The following is a 6,664-nucleotide window of genomic DNA, read 5'->3' as shown; positions in this document are numbered from 1 at the left end:
AGGGTCCCAGCCCCACACCAGGCCCCCAGCCCAGGGCTCCAGTGCCAGGAAGATACGTCCCCACAACTTCTGGCTGCAAAAACCAGCGGGGACTGCGTCAGTGGAAGAAACTGCTGGAGCCCCAAGCTGTTCTCCTTAAAGATCCCACACACGGGCTCATCTACTCAGACTCACTCCCTCTGAGCTCCAGCACCAGGGCAGCAGCTTGAAAGGCCCCAGTGGCACACAGGGAGGAGGAACTTAAGTGTCTGGCATCAAGGCGAGCAGAGGCCATTGTCCTTTTTCTAAACCTGATGGGGGGCTCAAATGTTGGAAAATTTTAGTTTCAGGTAACAGCTAATGAGCTTTGTAATCAATGTATGTAAAAAGCTCTTGTTTCAGGGACTGGAGGTGTGACCCACCTAGACTCCAGGGAACCAGAAGCAGCTCCACCTGTGTGCCTCAGGAGGCCTGCAAGCCATCAAGGTGGTATGTGAGCCATTGTGCTCCAGGGTGAGGTGACCACCGCCCAGGACACTTAGACCAGCGCGCAGGGCACAGCTGAAAGAATGCGGCAGCTTTTATCTGATTAACTTTTCCCCTGGATTCCAAACCCCTTACCCCCACTTTCTTCTCCTCATGAAAAGGGTCCGTTTGTAATGGAATTTAAGACTCTCTGTTAACGTACAAACCCGCTGTCTTCTCAGATCGCCGACCGTCTGAATAAAGTGCCCATAAGGATTCAGTCCCTGTCTCTGCTTATTGGGTCTGGTAGGTGACAGGCTGCAGGGACACCGGCTTTTCTGGTTTCAAACCCTCCCTAGGGGGTATGGTGCCCTATCTGAGACTCCATCAACCTGGCTAACTGTTTCACCTGCCTTAGAGATCCCCAGAGACTCTCCCCCACCCAACTTAAGGGCCCAAAGAAGCTACTTTTCCATCTGAATGGCTGGTCTTGGCTCCTGCTTCAAAACGTCCTAAATCCTAGCAAACAAGCAGCAGCTGGTCTCAGTGAGCCCCAGGCCCCGCACTAGCAGCAGCCGCCCCAGGGTGGTCCCGGGCAAACTGCTGGTGGGAGCTGACTTTGTCCTGCCCCACCGAGGAAACCCCAGGGCCAGAGCACCCAGGGGACAACTACAGATCTCATCAGAGCACCAGAACCCTGTCCCTGCACAGCTGATGCCCCACAGAGGGCAGATGGTGATTGGTCAGAGGTCACAGCCGGTCCTTGCAGCTGACTGGCCTGGGTAAACCCCTCCCACTGACCTGCCAACAGCAACCAGGGCTCAACTACAAGAGGAGGGTGTACACAGCCCATGTGAAGGGCACACCTCGAGTACCCAGCCTGGGTGATAGGGGAGGCTGGGCCACTGGGCCCTACAGGACACCTACTACATTAGGCCATACTACCAAGACACGGAGTCAAAGGAGCTCTATCTAATACACAGAAACAAACCCAGGGAGGCTGCCAAAACGAGAAGACAAAGAAACATGCTCCAAATGAAAGAACAGAACAAAACTCCAGAAAAAGAGCTAAACGGAATGGAGATAAGCAATCTATCAGATGCAGAGTTCAAAACGCTGGTTATAAGGATGCTCAAGGAGCTTAGTGAGGACCTCAGCAGCATAAAAAAGATCCAGTCAGAAATGAAGGACACACTAATGGAAATAAGGAACAATTTACAGGGAAACGACAGGAGAGAGGATGAAGCCAAGAATCAAATCCATGATCTGGAACATAAGGAAGCAAAAAACAACCAATCAGAACAAGAAGAAGAGGACTTCCGGCCAAGAGGGCGCTTTAGGTAGACACGCTGCATCTCCCTCCACAACAATAAGAAGGGATACAACTACCCGAAAACTAAAAACAACCAGAAGTTCCAGAAAATTGAACTGCATGGAAGTCCAGCAAACAAACATACAAAGAAGAAATACTCATCCAGACAGGTAGGAGGGCCGGAGAGGATGCTGTGTGGCGGTGGCGGTGGCGGTGGCGGCGGTGGCAGCGGTGGTGGCAGCAGCAGTGACTGCGGTGGTTGTGACCAGCTGGTGGAAAGCACAGTCACACGTTATAAAAGTGGGGAGGGACACCTGGGGAGCGCTCCCAGTCCCAGACCACACCTTACAGCTCACAGTCCCAGCACCAGGGAACATAAAGCCTCATTGCTTCTGACTGTGCAAACCAGTGGGGGTTGGAGCAGAGGAAGAAACCGTGGATCTCTCAGCAGAGTCTGCGTGTTTAAAGGGCACCCCCACCCCAAGGTCCTAGAACGTCTGCAGACTTGATTTCTCAAAAGAAACTTTGCAGGCAGGAAGGGACTGGCAAGCAGTATTCAATGTGATGAAAAACAAGGACCTACAACCAAGACTACTCTACCCAGCAAAGCTATCATTTCTAATGGAAGGGCTGGTGAAGTGCTCGCCAGACAAGGTGAAGCTGCAGAAGTTCATCATCACCAAGGCATTATTATACAAAATGTTAAAGGGACTTATTTAAGAAGTAGGAGATCAAAACTATGAACAGTAAAATGACAGCAAACTCACAACTATCAACAACAGAATCTAAAACGTAAAAAACAAAAGCAAACAACCAGAACAGGAACAGAATCATAGGCATGGGGATCATCTTGAGGGTTATCAGCTGGGAGGGGGAGGGGGAGAAAGGGGGAAATGGTGCAGGGACTGAGAAGCGTAATTGGTAAATGACCCATGGACATGGGCACGGTGGGAGAGGGGGAGGTGGGCAGACCAGGGGAGAGAAGTGGGGGAAAGATGGGACAACTATAAAAGAACAACAATAAAAAATGGGGAAAAAAGTAGCATAATTGGTAGATACAAAAAAGACAGTAGGATATTAAGAATAGTATAGGAGCTTTGGCTGGTGTGGCTCAGTGGATTGAGTGCCAGCCTGTGGACAAAAAGGTCGCCAGTTCGATTCCCAGTCAGGGCACGTGCCTGGGTTGCGGGCCAGGTCCCCAGTTTGACGTTTCTCTCACACACCAATGTTTCTGTCTTTTTCTCCCTCCCTTCCCTTCTCTCTAAAAAAAGTAAATAAAATATTTTTTAAAAAATTAAAAAAGAATAGTATAGGAAAGGGAGAAGCCGAAGAACATACAGACATGACCCATAGACATGAATTACACAGTGTGGGATTGCTGGAGGAAAGGGGGGTACTGGGCGGAGGGGAGTAAAGGGGAAAATACTGGGACAACTGTAACAGTATAATCAATAAAATATAATTAAAACACACACACATACAAAAGAACAAGAAGAAAAAAGAATCCAAAAAAAAAAATGAATGTAGTATACCAACCTCTGGGACAACTTCAAGAGGTCCAACATTCACATCATAGGGGTGCCAGAAGGAGAAGAGAAGGAGCAAGAAATTGGAAATCTACTTGAAAAAAATAGTGAAAGAAAACTTCCTTATTTTGGTGAGGAAAAGACATGCAAGTCCAGGAAGCACAGTCTCAAACAAGATGGATGCAATGAGGCCCGCTCCAAGACACACCATAATTAAAATGTCAAAGGTTCAAGATAAAGAAAGAATCTTAAATGCTGCAAGAGAAAAGAGTTATCTACAAAGGGGTTCCTATAAGACTATCAGCTGATTTCTCAAAAGAAACTTTGCAGGCAAGAAGGGACTGGCAAGAAGTATTCAAAGTCATAAAAAGCAGGAACCTATAGCCAGGACTGCTCTACCTGGCAAAGCTATCATTTAGAATTGAAGGGCTGATAAAGAGCTTCCCAGACAAGAAAAAAATAAAAGAGTTCATTATCACCAAACCATTATTATAGGAAATGTTAAAGGGAGTTTAAAAAAAAAAGATCAAAACTATCAACAATAAAATGGCAATAAATACAAATCTATCAACAATTGAATCTAAAAAACAAACTAAGCAAACAAGAACAGGGACAGAATCATGGATACAGAGAGTGTTTTGACGGTTGCCAGATGGGAAGGGGGTGTGGGGGATGGGTGAGGAGGGGAGGGGATTAAGAAGTACAAATAGGCCGTTACCGAACAGACATGGGGATGTACAGCACAGTATAGGGGCTGGAGCAGCCAAAGAAGTAACAGGCATGATCCATGGATATGAACAATGGTGGGGGGGATTGCCTGACGGGGGGCAAAGCGGGGAAAATCAGGACAACTGTAATAGCATAATCAATAGAATATAATTTTTTAAAAACTCAGCAAAAATTCAGGCTCCAGCCCTGACTGATGTGGCTCAGTGGGTTGGGCAACATTCTGCAAACTGAAAGGTTGCCAGTTCGATTCCCAGGTGGGCTGGGTCCCTGGTTGGGGGTGTGCAAGAGGCAACTAATCAGTGGTTCAGACATTCATGTTTCTCTTCTCTTTCTCCTTCCCTTCCCCTCTCTCTACAAATAAATAAATAAAATCTTTTTTAAAGATTCAGCTCTGTGCTTTAAAGGTTTAGTGAGAAACACAAAGTCGTGGTGATGGGGGCACAACTGGTGTCGCACTTTAGACGGTAAAGATGCAATTTATTAAAAGCCACACACAAAAAAATCAATTCTAGATTATAGACTTAACTGTGAAAAAGCTAACCTGTACAAATTTGAAAATAAAATGTTGAGGACTATTCTTTAGGCATTGGGGGATGGAAGAAAACAAACCAAAAAGACCGGAAAAGCACAAGCCCTAAAAGAGAAAAGTACTAGATCTGATTACATTTAAATAGAACTATCGGTGCAGCACCTGGCATGACAAATGTTGAGAAGACAGACTGGGAGAAGATTTTTGTCATGTGGACAATCAATAGCGCACGAGGCAGCTTTTAACACTTAGAAACATCGCATGGCAGCTAACTCCAGCACAAGAGGGGTGGATCATCAGTTGTAAGGTTAATAATGCACCGCAGGTGAAATGGTAGAATTTGTGTGAACTAGTCTGTTAAAAATTAAAGATGTATATTGTAAAACTTAGGGCAACCATCAAAAATGAGATGTAACTAATAAGCAAATGATCAAAAATAGAATTACTATATTTTTCGCACTGTAAGACGCACCTGACCATAAGACACATCTAAGTTTAGAGGAGGAAAACAAGAAAAAAAATATTCTGAACCAAATGGTGTACTAAAATATTTAATAAAATATAACAGAATAATATTTCAACCATGCAAAGTGAACAGCAGTCAACAGCGGTATTAAGAACCATCATCACTGTCATTAACAAATAAGGAGAGACATTAAGGTTCAAGTACTCTTCTAGTTTTCTGGGAATCCCAGGTCAGGAAATACACATCAAGGTCTGTGACATAATATTTGTTCCATAAGACGCACAGACATTTCCCCCCACTTTTGGGGGGAAAAAAGTGCGTCTTATGGTGCAAAAAACACGGTATTTAAAAAATAGCCCTAGTTAGTGCAGCTCAGTGGACTGAGCAAACGCCTGCAAATCAAGGGGTCGCCAGATCGATTCCCAGTCAGGGCACACGCCTGGGTTGCAGGCCAGGTCCCCAACTAGGGGCGTGTGACAGGCAACTAGCTGATGTATCTCTCACACATCAATGTTTGTCTCCCTTTCTTTCTCCCCACTTTCCCATATCTCTAAAAATAAAGAAACAAAATATTTTTTAAAAATAATGATTTTAAAAATAATTCAAAAGCGGACAAAATAGGGGGGAGGTATCATTGAACACCTGGAACCCAGGAAAATCTCCTAGTAAGATGGCAGAGTTAAATGCAATCATATCATTAATTACATTAAGGGTTTGGTGATAAAGTTAATATCCGGAATATTTTTTAAAAAAAACACCTATAAACCAATAAGAAAGACTTAACAATAGAAAAATTAGCCAAGGATATGAAGAAGAAATTCCCCAAGGAAGAAACTGAATGCCTAGTAAATATGAAAAGATGCTCAACTTCCTTAATACTTGGGCCACTAGAAATACCAGATAGCAAGGAAAGTCACGAGCTACCATTTCACAGTCACTGTGCCGCTGAGGCTACTGAGTCCATTAGCAGGGAGGGTTGGCAAAGATGGGAAAACCGGACCCCACGTGCTGCTGGCGAGCTGTCACCAGGCTGGCCAGCAGTCTGGGGAGCCTAGGGAGGGTGGAGGCGCTCCTGTCCCCCAGGGTGTGTGCCTCGCAGGGCGCACAGCGAGACACTAGGCAGGTGGGCCCTGCAGCAGGTCTGTTTTCTTGCCCCGCAGAGGCACGGGAAGCCCACTGGAGCTGACTTACTCAATGAAATACTATACGGTGGTTAAAATGAGTGACCCGGATATGCTCGTAGAAACACGGCTTGTCTCTGAAGAGCGTGCTGATGAATGAAAGCATGAAAGCGAATTCCAACGGGATCACTCACCGGAAATTGGAAAATACGAACACCCGTGGAAGACACTGTTTGCTGGCAGAGGGTAGGACAAACAGTAAGACAAGAGGGCAGTGTGCCCTCTGCGAAGGTAAGGAGAGGACCGCATGGCACTGGCCTTAGCCCTACCGCAAGTTTCCATTTTTAAAGAGATCGGCGCCAAAAGCACACGGAGCCCCACTCCTGTCGCGGTCAACAGAGCTCACGCCTGGCCGCCCTGGGGTCCCCTTGGGTGAACAGATAATATTCAATTCCCACCCCTACCCCTTGGCGTTATTTCCTGTTGGATTTTCGTTATTTGTAACCAGGAGGCCTGCCTCTACTTTTTCTTTTTTTT

This window comes from Furipterus horrens, unplaced genomic scaffold (genome assembly GCF_987537825.1).
Source record: "Furipterus horrens unplaced genomic scaffold, mFurHor1.1.pri manual_scaffold_9, whole genome shotgun sequence".
Classification (NCBI taxonomy): Eukaryota; Metazoa; Chordata; class Mammalia; order Chiroptera; family Furipteridae; genus Furipterus; species Furipterus horrens.
The sequence above is the reverse complement of the archived record's forward strand: the minus strand, read 5'-3'. Positions refer to the sequence as shown.